Source organism: Nicotiana tabacum, chromosome 14 (genome assembly GCF_000715075.1).
Source record: "Nicotiana tabacum cultivar K326 chromosome 14, ASM71507v2, whole genome shotgun sequence".
Lineage (NCBI taxonomy): Eukaryota > Viridiplantae > Streptophyta > Magnoliopsida > Solanales > Solanaceae > Nicotiana > Nicotiana tabacum.
The window spans coordinates 68,337,617-68,354,310 of record NC_134093.1 but is presented as its reverse complement, the minus strand read 5'-3'; positions in this window follow the sequence as shown (position 1 = coordinate 68,354,310).

Sequence of the window (16,694 nt, the reverse complement as noted above, 5' to 3'; positions counted from 1 at the left end):
CTAGAACTAGATGTGCCCTCAACTCCCAAATAGTCTGGAATCAACCTGAAATGCACCCGAGTCCCTCAGGACCCCGACCAATAATACCAACAAGCACAAATACAATATCCAAACTTATCCAAAGACTCAAAATATCGCAAATAACATCAAAACCACAAATCAAAGATCAAGATCGTTCTCTTAACTTCAAAAATTTCCAACTTGCAACCAAGTGTTTGATTCATGTCGAACCAATCCGGATTCCAAATAAACATTGCACACAAGTCCCAAATTACGAAATGAACCTATTCCAAGTTCTGTAACAACAATCTGAACCTGATACCATCAAAGTCAACTCCCGGTCAAACTTGTGGAGTCTCCAATTCTTCTAATTGCATACTTTCGCCAAATAGAGCCAAAACCTTATAGGAACATCCAAATTAAAATCTTAACATATGCCCAAGTTCAAAATTACCATACGAACCTATAAGAACTATCAACACATGAATCATATATTGTTTACTTAAAAATCAAACTTTGGTAAATTCTTTCAATTTAAAGCTTTCGAATTAAGAATTACTCTCTTAAATCAACTCTGAACCTGTCAAAAATAGAAACCAACCATATACGCGAGTCATAATGTATAATATGAAGCTTATCAAAGTCGCAAACCCCTAAACAGTTTGCTAAAGCTCAAAATAATCGGTCAGGTCGTTACAGATCCAAGTGAGGGAGTCTATTATCGACGATCGGACTGCATGGACATGTGTTATATTGTTCATGGACTAAGAGACACTTGTAGATTAGTTATGACTTGAAGAGGATGACTTCAAGGATGACTCAAGAAAGGACAATGTTGGATGCATGATGTGCTATACTTTTCGGGTATATGGAGATCTTGGGATGATTCGGGTTTGATTTTCGTTATCGGTATAGTGTGCAAGGGAAATGAATCGCTTGGTTATTTTTTGGGATATTCATGTTCTAGTGGAGAACAATTCGTTTGACACGTATTGGTTTTACATTGGAGATTAGAGCAAAGTGGATGACTCTCGAGAAGCTTCTAATGGGTTCAAGATTCATATGTGGTATTTAAAGAGTCCCGAATTTATGTATGGCTAAGAACTGAAATTTGTATTTAGATGGTGCCGAGACATGCAATATTTCCATATCGTTATTGGTTCTATATTGCAGTATTAGAGATGGAAGAAACAACTCTAGATTCGCAAAAGGTCTCTTCAGAGAGAGCATTCGATTTGAGGTGTTATTGGGTGCATCAGAGGGAAAAAAATGGTTTACTAGTTTAAGGAAAACATGGTTTCATATTGGATTCACTTGGGATGAGTTTTGATTGAGGCTTATAGAGTACTGGGAATGAGAAGTGTTACCTTGAAGGCAAGTCAGGAGGAATCTGAAGAAGTTGGGTCAGCTTAGCAGTGGTTTGAATTACCATGGTAGTAGAACTAATTGGTTCCTTTGGTATGATAGGGCTTTACAAGTGTTTTGTAGAAATACTTTTGGGCTTCAGTTTTGATGGATTACCTATATGCAAAGGGGTTTCGAAGATTTCACGATGGACCATGGTTTGTCTACAGGTATGGAAGATTTTTTGTGTGTTGCGATACTCCTGTATTGAGTTAAGTGGAAGGTTTATGGTTGATGGAATGTATATCCTACTTATGATTCAGAGTTTATTATGAGATTCTCGCATTTTTATATATTAGCATGCTAGGTGTGGTGCACTGTGTGGGATTGAGATTGCATGGATAAGATTGCAGTTCAGTTTCAAAAGGAAGGTCGTGAGTTTTAGACAACATGGGAGATTTCAAATATTTAAGAGGATGCTAGCATTGTCTCGTATCCTTTGTGTAGTATGTAGTGTAGAAGATGCATTGTGTATTGAGTTGCGGATGTTTGACTAGTAATACTAAAGTCACATGGTTGGTAACCATTGATTGTTTGCGTTTGCTACTCGTCGCGAAAAAATTATGGGAGTACTTTTCATGAGGTGATTGTGAATGAGTGACGTATCAGTTATTTGAGCGGGAGAATTGGAGATCAGATATGAAGATTCCTATATTCTTGAGATCTAGGGACTGGATATTCTCAGAGGTAGACTATCGCTTGGTTGCAGACTATATGAGCTCTATAGAGTATTAAGCATAAAATCTGAACAAAATATAATATTGTCTGCAAGAGTGAACATTAATAACATATATAAAATATGGGACTTCAAGGACTGCAAACGGAATAGCAGTGTTACCTTAAAATCTCCAACAAAACCGGATATGGTTCACCGATAACTACCACGATCAGCAACACCTGGATCTGCACATGAAGTACAGAGTATTGTTTGAGGATAACCGATATACTTAATAAATAGCAAGCCTAACCTCAGGCTGAAAGCAGTGATGAGCTTGGCAAGGTCCAATACTCGCTTTCAATAGCCAACAACAATAATAACAACAGAATAATAGCAAAAGGAAATAAAGCAGCTCAATTAATATTAGGTTCAACTCTATCACAATAAGAGGGGAAATAAACATGCTTTTCAAGTATATCAATCAAGGCATCAACTTTTCCACAAAAATGAGCTAAACAAATGTTTATCAAACTAAGTTGCAGATTCAAGCTCTAAACATCATATAGAGACATCATTTACCAATTAGCATGAGAAAAATACAACTCTATGCCTGCGTGACAAATATACATGCAAAAATCAACAACATCACAGCTTAATCATCAAGTATACAAAGTCTCATCACATTCACAGTGCCAGGCACAAGTACCGCCCAATCATACTCTCAGCACTCTCACGATACCTGGCACAATGCCCTTGAATCATCGCATACACACACTCAGCACTGTGCAGGTGCCTGACATAAGTCCCGTACTAAACACATATCAAGTGTCTGCACTCACAGTACCAAAAGTAACATGGGTTATCACCTGACTCCGGAGGGCGAATCCTAGCCCAAGCATTGATCGGATCAAAAGTCAACGATCAATATCACTCAGCCCAATATGGATCCTGGCACAAGCATCACCTCTCAATCAATATTAACAATCAATAATCAATGCCACTAAGCCCAATATGGGGCCTTGATGCAAACACCACCTCACATTAAATATCAACATGGCTCTATGGCCCAAGATCAGTCATTAATCTGCTCAAATATCAGTATGCCAACATCTCACAATATCATAATCAATATACCATACAGAATATGCCAACGTGCCACAACTCAGCTCAAACCCATGTCACACACAAGGACACTAACAACATATGAGATAACATATAAAAAGTGCACAGAGACAGAGATATAAAACACATATATAATATCATGACTGATGATATTCGGTTTAAAGTATGTATATTTATATATATATTTGTTACACAATGTGCGTCCCAAGGTGATGTATAATGAATATGAGACTTATTATTCATGATTTAAATGAGTTTAAAGTCATAATATGACTATATATGATGTTTTTATATAAAATACAAAGTTTGGAAAAAATCGTATTTAAGTTGCGGAAAAACGACTAAGGATTTGCCTTGTAACGAAGCTTTTTGAGCAATACATTTCGTGTGTTATATGAGGTCTTCTTGGGACATATTATATACCAAATGGAAGGTCTTGTAATGTAGTTTCCAATGCTTTTAACCAACATCTGGATTAAAAGATATAAGTATCTGAAGATGGACCAATGCTAGGGTGCCAAGCTAGCCCCTCTTTGACTTTTCAAAAGTGGATATATATATGCCTTATGTCGTATCTTTATTAGTTTTTCCACATACCACGACCACAATAAGTCCATAAACTTACCCTTAATCTCTCTACAAGGTTTTCAAAAATTATTAATATCCCGGGTACGAAATCAAGAAGCGATAACATTAGAACGATCCCTACGACGTAAGTATCAATATACCGCCTCTCTTTCTCTTTGTAGTTTAAGTTTTGGAAGGTAATTCATAGTTAATAAAATTCATTCTTTCTGTATTTAAGCTTTTAAATATCTAGGAAGGTTGATAAATTCATTTCCTAATAGTTAGAACTCACGGGATGGTGATCAAAAGTCGTGAGTTCGATTTATTCCACTTTTAGTGGATTGTTTTGTAGTCCACTCGTGTTGGACTCTTGTGCCTTTGATTTATGGAGTTTGAGAGGATAAAGGGCGTGGAGAAATGCCACATGTGGTTGGGCAGTGGGCTGGTCGCTCGTCATTGCAGTTTTAGGCTACTTGATAACTTGTTGATTGGGTGTGTTATGGTATATTTGGGGTTTTTGTTGTATTAATGATCCTGAATTGTAGTTAGGTTGTTTTTGAGTTGCTGATTGTATTGTGTTTATATCTCGCCTATAGTAGGATTGAGGGAGTAGTAAAATCAAGGGAAATGCTGCCCGTTTTATTTTAGAATCGAGTTATTGTTTGAGATACGTGATATACTAGTGCCATCTAAGTTGTACATGTATTTCTTTGTTATAGGGTTGGCGCGCTAGTTGTCATAAGCTTGTTGTTGAGTTGCATTGACAACTTGAGGTATGTTAAGGCTATCCCTTCTTTCCTTTTGGCATGATCCATATGATACAACGAAACGAGCAAACATGCAACTTTCACAATGACTCTATTCTTAGAAGTACTAGGGTTGCCTATGCTCTTGATTCCCCATATGTCCTATTATTGTATCGTCTGTTCACAGATCTTAGAAAATACGTAAGTTGATAAAGTTTATTTCGTGATATTAACCGAAGGCATATTGATCTTATGACATTCTGAGAGATCTTATTGACTTACTTCTCATGCATTGCATTCATTTATACATGTACATTGACACATTACCAGATGGCGTTATATACATGTATATTATATGTATATGGGGTATGGGGAAAGGTTACAGCTTTATATACGCACCACCACCTAATTAGTTAGTATATGTTGATGATTTCGCCTACTGAGGCCGAGATGATATGATGGGATGCCCTCAAAGGCTTGATGATGTTATGTACGCATATACATATGCATGATATGACATTTATAAGCATATGCATGACATTGTAAATGTTTCATGATTCACAGAGCTATTCATACTTACAGGTTGAGACCTTTACTCCATGTTTCTTTCATGTCTTTTATATACTGATTTTTATGCCTTACATACTCGGTACATTATTCGTGATGATGCCCATATTGCCTGGGGGGTTGTGTTTCATGCCCGCAGGTCCAAGTAGATAGGCTGACAGTCCCCCTTCTTAGGATCCTTGCTCAGCGAGAGTTGGCGCGCTCCATTTGATCCGGAGCTACTATTGGGTTTTGGTACGATATTTTTGTATACATATATGGGTATGACGGGTCCCAATCCCATCCTTTATTAGTTGTACACTCTATTAGAGGTCTGTAGACAGTCATGTATAGTTGGATAGCAAGTGGCCTTGTCGGCTTCTATATTGATATATAGTGGTCCATAGCAGCCTTGTCGGCTCGCCCTACCGTATTCGGCGTATATATATGTATATATGTCTTTTAGGAATGTTTCCTCACGTATGTTATTCACTTGATTCAGCAGTTTATTGACAGATGTTATGCACGACCTACCTCTATTTCATGTTTATATCTTAGAAGTATGCTTAGGGGTGTTCGACAGGTAGGAATCAGGCACTCATCACGGCCCATCGGTTTGGGTTGTGACATTATCGCATCGCATTTTACTCATGTTTCGTAGATTTCGGATGTGTAATGTAATGATTTGTGCTAATTAGTGGTATTTTTATGTGTAGGAATCATTCAGAGGCAATTTGGGACGAAAATGCGGGACAGGCAGTGTCGGGCGCTACCTGTGGCGCACAAGTCAGAAGCTCCAAATTTCCAGCACCAAGGCTAGCGCCCCACGCAACCTTGTACGCTAGTGGCGTGAAGTTGTCCTATTTTTCCCGGGACTTGTTTATTTCGACCCCAAGACGCCACCAACTCGTATTAAAGCAAAATTAAACCTATTTTTGCAAAGGGGATGCGACTTTGAGAGAGAAACACAAGTACGAAACACTCGAGAGCACGGAATTCATCAATTCTTCCATTCGTCTTCTAGTATTCTTAGCTTTTATGTTTGAAAACAATATTTTGGTGATTTTTATGAACATGAGTGGCTAAGAACCTCATTATTCTGGGGTTATGGCTCGTTCTTGACTATTGTAAATTGACGGTTGATTATTTGCTTGATTTGATCATATTAATTTGTTTATTCAATCTTGCACTTAATTATTCTATTGTATAGCTACCAATAGAGTATTATCTATGAATTTATAGTTGAACTCGAAAGAGGGAACTATAGATTGCATATAAGGTTGAATAGTGTAAGTTCTTGAATCAGCGCATCGGAGAATAGATTAGTAATTAGGATAGACATATTCCAGTTGCCTCACTTGGTTATTCTTGCAGGAAATATACATGTGTTCTTGTCTATTTTGATTCTATAGACATATAGTCTTAGGCTGGCTCGAATAGGTGAGCGAAGTGTCGAAAGAACTTCACTAGCATAATAAACCCTGCTAATCAACAAATTAGATAAGTCAAGTGATTAGATCAACCCGAAAAACGCAATAGGAGAGACATTAATCCCATAACCCTGGAATATTCCTATCTCATTGAATTCTTTCTAAGTGTTTATTTTCTCTACTTGCGATCTTATTTTCTTGCTTGCTTATTAGTTCGTAGTAATTCTGTTACAAAAATAACAATCATATTTTTCACACTCACTTGAGCATTAAATTTATAAATAGCTTGGGTTGGACAATAGTTGATCATAAATCCTCGTGGGAGTGATACTTTCTTATGACTTTATTACGTGTCGACCGCGTATACTTGCGTGTGCATTTTGACCCAACAACTGAAAAGTATGATTATAAATATAGCTCAACATAGCAAAACTAGCTCTATCATATCTCAAACGGATAAGTAGATAACCTAGACATGATTTCTAGCATGGATAATAGCTCACATAGTCATACAAGTAGAGCAAACACGGTATCAAAGAAGCATGATAGTAAAACAAGGCATATTATCTAATATCTACCGAGATCATTAATAACCAAGGTGTACGTATATACGATCTCCACCTTGCATATATGTCACCCCCAACATATAGCAAACATCATAGACAACGGGAAAATACACTTAATTCAAGCCTAGGCATGATACTTACCTCAAATACGCGAGAATCAATACTTCAAAAATTCCTTGCCTCTCAAATCGGCCTCCAAATTGGTCAAATCTGGCCAAAAATAACTCAATAACGTCACACAAAGCTATAGGAATCAATTACAAACAATAAAATTTCGATCTTTATTCAATTCCTAAAAAGTCAACAAAAGTCAACCTGGACTCACATGGTCAAAACCCAAGTCAAGGGGTAGATCCTGACTACCCATAACCTCACGAGTCCAAATATGTGATTAAATTCCAAAATTGAGTCCAATCGACTCCCAGAAGCTCAATTTTTACTCTCTAAAGTTGTAGGAAAAATCCCCAAATTTTCCTCAAAATTCCATATTTTATGTGTTAATAATCCATGTAGATTCAAGAAATAATACCAAAAATGAGTAGAAATCACTTACCTCCAAAGTCCTACATGAAAGTCTCCTTCAAAAATTACCCATCTCCAAGTCTAGGGTTCAAGATATGAGAGAAAGGAGTAAAATCCCGAAATATAACACTTAAGTGGCTACCCAGCGTTACCTTTCGCGAAGACGACCAAAGCCTCGAGTTCTAGAAGCACAAATATGTTACTGCCTCCAAAGCCTTTTTTGCGAATGCAAAACCTACATCATGAATCTGAAGCACAGGCACCTAGAACTATGTGAACGCGACACCCATCATGCAATCGTGAAGGCTAATCTTCCAGCTTGCCTCCCATGCGCCACAAACACGACCACTGTAGCACGAACGTGAAAGCCACTTACCATACACACCGCGAACGTGATCCTCTACCCACGAACGCAAAGAACAAATAATATCTACCATAAAATAACCCTCGATGATCGCGAGACATACTCCACTATCCAAAGCACACCAGATACCAGTAGAAAATCCGCAACCTCAAACAAGCTCCAAGTGGTCTGAAACTCACCTGAGCCACCCGGGGCCGCGTCCAATCACACCAACAAGTCATCAAACACTACTTGAACCTATCCAAAGCATCCAAACATATACGAGGCCATCACATCTATGAATAAAATATCAAACCACAAATTAAACTTTTCCTAAGTTCAAGATCTTCATAACTTCAAACCAAGTGTTTAATTCAAGCCTAGCCAATCTGGATTCCATCCAAATATTTCACACAAGTCGCAAATGACAAAACAAACATATTCCAAGCTTTCGAACAACAATCCAACCCCGATATCATCAAATTCAACTCCCGATTAAACCTATGAACTTTTCAAGCCTTCAAACTTCCATCTTTCGACAATAAGAGCCAAAACATACTAGGAACCTCCAAATCAAAATCCACACATACGCCTAAGTGCAAAATACCATACAAATCGATTGGACTCATCAAACACCAATCCGAGATCATTTAAACAAAAGTCAGAGCTCAGTCAACTCTTACAACTTAGGCTTCCAAGAATGGAACTAAGTATTCCAATTCACTCCAGAACCTTCCCGAAACTAAATCAACCATCCTTGCAAGTCACAAAAAAACAAACAAGCATACTGGGAGCATCAAATAGGGAAATGGGGCTCCAAATACAATAAGTGACCGGTCGGGTCGCTATATATGTATAGGTCCTATGGAATTTTGGAAGGTTAATTACCTATTTTGGGATGATAGGAATTTATGTTGAGGCCTACTGAGAATGTGTAATCTACATCATATCAGGTTTGCTTACTCTTGTGCAACATTTATTGTGGGTGTGTCATCGGCCAAAGTGGATGTTATTCATGCCTTGAGTAGTTTCATGTGCTACTCTCTTATGCTATGATGGGTTGTGAGACTATTTAACTATTTACATGTATGATGCGGTTTGGTTTAGGCCTTGTGGTGATATTTGAGTGAGATTTCTCTTGAGATTGTTACTTGATTATTGCACCTTAGTCGTGCTTTTCTTGTCTATAGTATAATGTGATATCTGCTTTCCCATAGTTATGTCATGTACTTCGCATGCTTGTTGTCGATACACATATGTTTGTTGAGTATGTACATTTGGGCTCGATGAGTGTTCCATGTGAATTGATATATTAAATCGGGTTACACGCTGCAGCTGAACTATATGTTGGTATATGATTCTTTGTGCTTATTTTATGTGTTTTGATTATCCCTTGTGGGATAGAATCATAGCATTGTGCTTTTATGGTTGTATCTATTGAACTTGTTGGATAGTTCTCCCATTCTATTCTCTCCCCATTATTGGTTATTGAGTTGTTGTTAGTTGGGTGCAGATTGTGTCGTATGTGGATCTATGTAGAACTTAATGCGGCTTGTGAGTCGAGCAGCTTACACTAGGTGAGACAAGGTGGTTGAATCGAGAATTAGTGCAATCAGATTTGGATAAGGTATGTTTGGAAGAAGAATGACATTAGTCAGCTTAGAATTTGGCAATGGTTCTTGTCGGGCGAGAGGACTTTACGACTTGTTGATTTGGTAGGTGGTTATGGATATCTACATGTTTTTTCTATCATTAGTAGTGTGGAAAAGGTTTGGCACAAGGTTTTATTTAATATCAAATATGTTACTGGTACCAGAATGAGCAGTTATCGGAGTTTGAAGATATTACTATGGGTATATTAGTTATGTGCTACATCATGTGGTTATATCATGGGAATATATTTATGACTTGATGCAGTTTGTTGAGACTTATGTAGTATATATATGCAAGAATCGGATCTTATAAGGAATTTCAAATGTTAGAAATTAGTTCTAAGATTTATGGGCTAAGGTTGAAGAAAGAATCTTCAGTCGGGGTTGTGCTAATGGACTTACATGGATTGTGATGAGTGGTATCACCCCTGGATATGTGTATGATGAGTTTATGCAGTGATTGGATGCCTTTGGTGAGTGGATTGTGGTGAGTGGTATTTATGACTTGATGCAGTTTATTGAGACTTATGTAGTATATATATGCAAGAATCGGATCTTATAAGGAATTTCGAATGTTAGAAATTAGTTCTAAGATTTATGGGCTAAGGTTGAAGAAAGAATCTTCAGTCGGGGTTGTGCTAATGGACTTACATGGATTGTGGTGAGTGGTATCACTCGTGGATATGTGTATGATGAGTTTATGCAGTGATTGGATGCCTTTGGAAGGACTCTTGGCACATTCGACGACGAAATTTATGTTTAAGTGAGGGAGAATATAACGACCCGATCAGTCGCTTTGAGTTCTAGAATTATTTTATGTAATATTTGACTTCGAGTGGCTTCATATGGTGTATTATGACTTGTGTGCATGGTTGGTTTTGATTTTCGAGTGGTTCGAGATGAATTTGATTGAGTGATTCTCAATTTGGAAGTATTAAATTGGAAGAGTTGACCAAAGTTTGACTTTCAAATAAACGATCTCGAAATCGAGATTTGAGGGTTTTAGTAGGTTCATATGGTAATTTTAGACTTGTGTGTATGTTCAAACTTGCATTTGTATGTTCCTAAAACGTTTTGAATCTATTTGTCGAAAGTTAGAAATTTGAAGAATTAGAGATTTCATAAATTTGATCGAGAGTTGACTTCGGTGCTATCGGACTCCTGTTGTGGTTTTGAGAGATTTTATAGGTTAGTTTAGTTGATTGGAACTTGCGTGATGTTGTGTTGTGATCTGGAATGTTTAAGTGCGATTCGGACACATTCGATGAAGTTTGATGGTTTGAAAGTTAAGAGTAGGATTTTAAACTTTGATTCTTAGTGTCGATGTTAATTGTGGCATTCCGAGTCCTTGATAAGATTGGATGAGGTATTTTGACTTTTTGATATGATTGGACGGAGTTCTGAGGGTCGCGGGTGCGATTCGGGGTAGTTTCGAATTATTTTGGTTGAGATTGAAGTAGCTGATATGTTGGTGTGTTGCAGTGCATCGCAATCGCGAAAAAGGATGTTGGCAGGCAAGATTCTGTTCATCGCGTTTGCGATGTGTAATTTGCGTTCGCGTAGTGTCTTGGTCAATTCATCGTGTTCGCAAAGATGATGTCGCATTCGCATAGAGGAAGAGGCAGGCAGTGAATTGTTTATCGCGTTCGCGGAGATGGAGATTGTGTTCGTGTTGTGGAGTCCTGAGCTGGGGGAAGTGTGCTTCATGTTCGCGTTATTTCATCCGCGTCTGTGATGTTATGGGAGTTGCAGAGTTTTGCTATCGTGTGTGATATTCTGTGATCGTGTATGAGGTTTTGGAAGCGGCAGGGATGTGCTTCGCTAAAGCGAGGATTGGGCCGCGTTCTTGAAGGATACCCCTGGGTAGACTTATTTAAGATGTTATTTCGGGATTCTGACTCATTCTATCATATTTTCAACCCTAGACTTGGAGTGGGGAGATTTTGCATGGAGAATTTCATTCAAGACTTTGGGGTAAGTGATTTTTACTCATTTATGGTATCATTTTAAAATTTACATGAATTATTAATATCTAAAATATGGAATTTTGAGATGAAATTTAGGGTATTTGCCTACAGTTTAAGAGAATATATTTTGGGGATTTGAGTACCGATTTGGACTCGATTTGGGAATCAAATCACATATTTTGACTCGACAGGTTATGGGTCATCAGGATTTGGTATTGGTTCCGGATTTGGGCACGCTGGCCCGTGTTGACTTTTGTTGATATTTGTAGAAATTCATTAAAGATCGAATTCTTATGGATTGGGATCGCTTCCTATAGCATTTCTTGACTTCCTTGGTTGATGATTGGATTGGATTTGCGTGATTGGAGGACTAAAGCGAGGTCTTGCCGCGATTTGAGATTGAAGGCTAGTCCAAATGAGGTAAGTATCTTGCCTAATCTTGTTGAGGGAATAACCCTTAGGATATGACCTTATTTTTCTAATTGGAATATGTGAGAAGCGATGTATATGCGAAGTGACGAGCGTATATGCGGGTGCAATGTACGATTCATGATTAGAATAGTCTTTAGGCTATATCATGCCTTGTTTTGGATATTGTGCTTCCTGCTATCATGCTTTATATGTTTGAATGACTACATGAACTTCTCAAATCATGTTAGAAATCATGTGTAGGTCTTGATTTTTTGTTTGGTCATGATACTCATTTCTATATGGCGTACCCGCCTAACCTGAGCTATAATTGTACACTTTGCACATGCATACACCTTAGCATAATATATTTCTTAGTCCATGAGTATGTGATTTGATATTCATTGACTGAATACATATAACCTTGTATATGTATTTTATATGATGGACTGGATTGATAGCACGTGAGTTATCCGTGCAATTGTTGGGATTATGGCACATGAGTTGTCCGTGCAGTGGTTATGATTATAGCATATGAGTTGTCTGTGCAGCGTGTGGATAAGGATCCATCCCCCTAGGGTCGTCCTCTCATGTTTCTCCTTGATGATGGACATGTGGATTATAGAAAACTGGCCAGTGGTTGGATTTTGTGTACTTTCTCTATATACAAACGCCTTTTATGCATATCTTCTATATATATATTGCATTATTTGATGAAATAATTCATGATACATATCTTCTCCATATGTCAGTCCGTGTTACTTGACTTGCTTATGCATAGCTTCTCTACATGCAACTTGTGATGAATTATTGTTACTTCATGCCTATATTCTCTATATGCAAGTTGTTTATGGTATTCGATATTTCATTCAAATTTGCTCTCAATAAAATTGTTAACAAGTTATTTGATATAAAATGTGTATCTTCTCTATATGCCAATATGTTAGTTGGTTAAAATGTTTGTGCATATCTTCTCTATGTGCATCGATGGCCTTATCCGAACTTTAGGCTTAGATTTCAATATTTTTGCTGGGAATATGTATATGTTATTGAGTTGTACATGTTATGTAAAGTGAGTATCCTTGACCTGAACCCTCGTCACTACTTCACCGAGGTTAGTCAGGATACTTACTGAGTACATGAGGTCAGTTGTACTCATACTATATTTATGCACCTTGTGTGCAGATCTTGGAGATGAGCTGTTGTTGATGAATCTACATGCCCTAACTGATACATCAAGACATAAATGTGAATCCACATGCCCTAACTGATACCTCAAAATAGGGACGTGAATCCACATGCCCTAACTGGTACCCGTATATGCGCTTGTCACCTTGCATATACGTCATCTCCAACCACAAAGCATCTAGCAAATAAGTACACTTTTGGAAAATTCTCTCTAGTCGAGGTTATGCGAGACACTTACCTCTATCTCGGGCAAGCTCTATTCTTCAAAATCCACTCTTTTCATTCTTTATGGCCTCCAATATTCATAATCTAGCCAAAGAATACTCGATGGGGTCAAATACGGCTATAGGAATTAATCTCATGTGAAAAAGATTCAATCTTATCAAAATCTCAAAAGTCAACAAAAACGTTAATCGGGGCCCACATGGTCAAAATTTGAAATTAAATTCAAATTTTGGTGGCCACAACCTCTCGAATCCAAATATGCAATTTATTTTCAAATCTGAGTTCATTTCGATGTTCAAACCCACAAAAGTCACTCTCTTATATTTTAGTCGAAACACTCATTTTTCTCTTGATCAAATTCATATTTTGATATTACACTAGTGATAGATTCATGTAAGAATCATATATTTAGGTTAGAATCTCTTATCTCAAATTTGTAGATGAAGATATAGGTCAAAAATCCTTCAAAACTAAGCTCTAAATACTCCAATGTGTTGAAGAAGGAAATAATACATAATCTCGTAATTTATACTTGCTACAATTTCTTTCAAAAGATGATGACCCTATTTTTTTAATGTGCTGACCGTACTTTCCAAATTGCTGACTACAAAACCTTAAAGTGCTTACACACAATTTAAAGTGCGGTTCATACTTTTTGCAGCTGTTAAAATTTTTGCACTCTCTAAATATCCTCCAAACACACTGAAACTCACCCAAGCCCCCTAACCCAATTTTTCCCACAAGTCTAGTAACACAATACAGACTTTTTCAAGATATCAAAACATGAATCGTAGCGCAACAGCTTAAAATGAAGAACCAAGTGAAACTTAAGAATCTTAAACTTTCAACTATCATGCAATAGGGATGAATCCCACCTAAGCTCCTTGGGTCCAGATCCAAACATACGTACAAGTGCAAAATTATTATATGAACCTATTAGAACCTTCAAACGGTAAAACTAAGCAAATTCATATCGTTGACTTTGGTCAACTCTATTTTCTTTAAGGCTTCTAGTTAACAAGTATGCATAAATACTCACAGACCCCTCCAGACCCGAACCACCCATAGTCGCAAGTTTCAAATTATAAGATGAAGAAGTCTCAAATAAGGTAATGGGGTGCTAGAACTTAAAACAACCAGTGTCATTATATTAAACCTACTTGAATCTGCTGAAACTCGCTAGAACCCCTCGGTACTCCTCCAAATCATCCTGATAAGTCCGAATACACTAAATGGACCTACCAAAGGCTTGAAAGATGAAGCAAAGTGCTACAACTCCAAATAATGACTCAAGTCAAACTTAAGAGTCTTAAAGTTCTAATTTTCATACAATAATGTCGAAACGTTCCCGAGCGCCTCAGGCCTTAATCCAAATATTCATGCAAGTCCAAATATATCAATAAACTTAGTTGATGCCTCAAAACTTGAACCGGTGCGTTATCTCTAGAATCGAGGAGTAAGGTCACTAACTAAGCCCTTTAACCTTCCAAATAGCAAGATAATATTTTAAATTTTCCCTGAGTCTTTCGAGGTACCACCCATACCCGTAAGTCATAAAATATCATACGAATCTACTCAAAGTTAATAATCACAAAATATGATACTACAAATCAATACAATTGGTTGGGTCGTAACACATCTGATGCAGCTGTTAATTTGAGTGCCTTCCTAAATCACTAAAGAACTTTGTTCTTTACCTTACTCCTTAGACGTAAACGATATAAACAGTAAAAGCAAAGATGGCAATTTTTATGTGGAAAATCACATGGCTCAAAGATGAAAAATCACGACCTACCACATAGGATTTTAACTTCAACTTCACTAAAACTAATGATCCAAATATATCGATTACAAGACCTTTAAATCAATACGCACACAGTTCTCCTACTTCAACAATTTGACTTACAAGTTACTCTAACTTGCAAACTCAAACAATTACTTCAACTCACAGATTATGTATGACACCTTGATTACAACTTGATTTCCTAATACATATTCACTAACTGACTCAAGAAGAATACTAAGCCTAGTACCTCTATCCCGGGCTAGCTCTATTCTTCAAAATCCACTCTTTTCTTTCTTTATGGCCTCCAATATTCATAATCTAGCCAAAGAATACTTGATGGGGTCAAATACGGCTATAGGAATTAATCTCATTTGAAAAAGATTCAATCTTATCAAAATCTCAAAAGTCATCAAAAACGTTAATCAGGGCCCACATGGTCAAAATTTGAGATTAAATTCAAATTTTTGTGGCCACAACCTCTCAAATCCAAATATGCAATTTATTTTCAAATATGAGTCCATTTCGATGTTCAAACCCACAAAAGTCACTCTCTTATGTTTTAGTCAAAACACTCATTTTTCTCTTGATCAAATTCATATTTTGATATTACACTAGTGATAGATTCATGTAAAAATCATATATTTAGGTTAGAATTTCTTATCTCAAATTTGTAGATGAAGATCTATGTCAAAAATCCTTCAAAACTAAGCTCTCAATACTCCAATGTGGTGAAGAAGGAAATAATACATAATCTCGTTATTTATACTTGCTACAATTTCTTTCAAAAGATGATGACCCTATTTTTTTAATGTGCTGACCGTACTTTCCAAAGTGCTAACTACAAAACCTTAAAGTGCTGACACACAATTTAAAGTGCGGTTCGTACTTTTTGCAGCTGTTAAAATTTTTGCACTCTCTAAATATGCTCCAAACACACTGAAACTCATCCAAGCCCCCTAACCCAATTTTTCCGACAAGTCCAATAACACAATACAGACTTTTCCAAGATATCAAAACATGAATCGAAGCGCAACAACTTAAAATGAAGAACCAAGTGAAACTTGAGAATCTTAAACTTCCAAATAGACAACCCCTAGGACAGACTTGCTCTGATACCAAGTTTGTCACGACCCAACTGGAGGGTCATGACTAGCACCCGGGCCATACTTGCTGAGCACCAACGTACATTTTATCTAACCTTCCTTATTATCTTTAAGGGCCGACAAGATCAATATAAATAGTAGACATGGATCATGAACATCCAACAATGAAAGATAATGTCATGAACATACATAACATGGGACGACAAGACTGTCAAGAAACTATATATAAGGTACGAGCTATCATGATGCCATGAAAGATTATACAACAAAAATCAGCCGAAAAGGCATTCTAAACCATACATAAGTCGACACCTATCTATGAGCCTCTAAAAGAACATAAGTGCTACAACATTGCCGGAACAGGGCCCCGACATACCCATAAGGTCTATAACAAAAATGCATACCAAGACCACAGCAAGTCCGGAGAAGGGATCTCGCCAATAACCGCTGAACTGGACAGC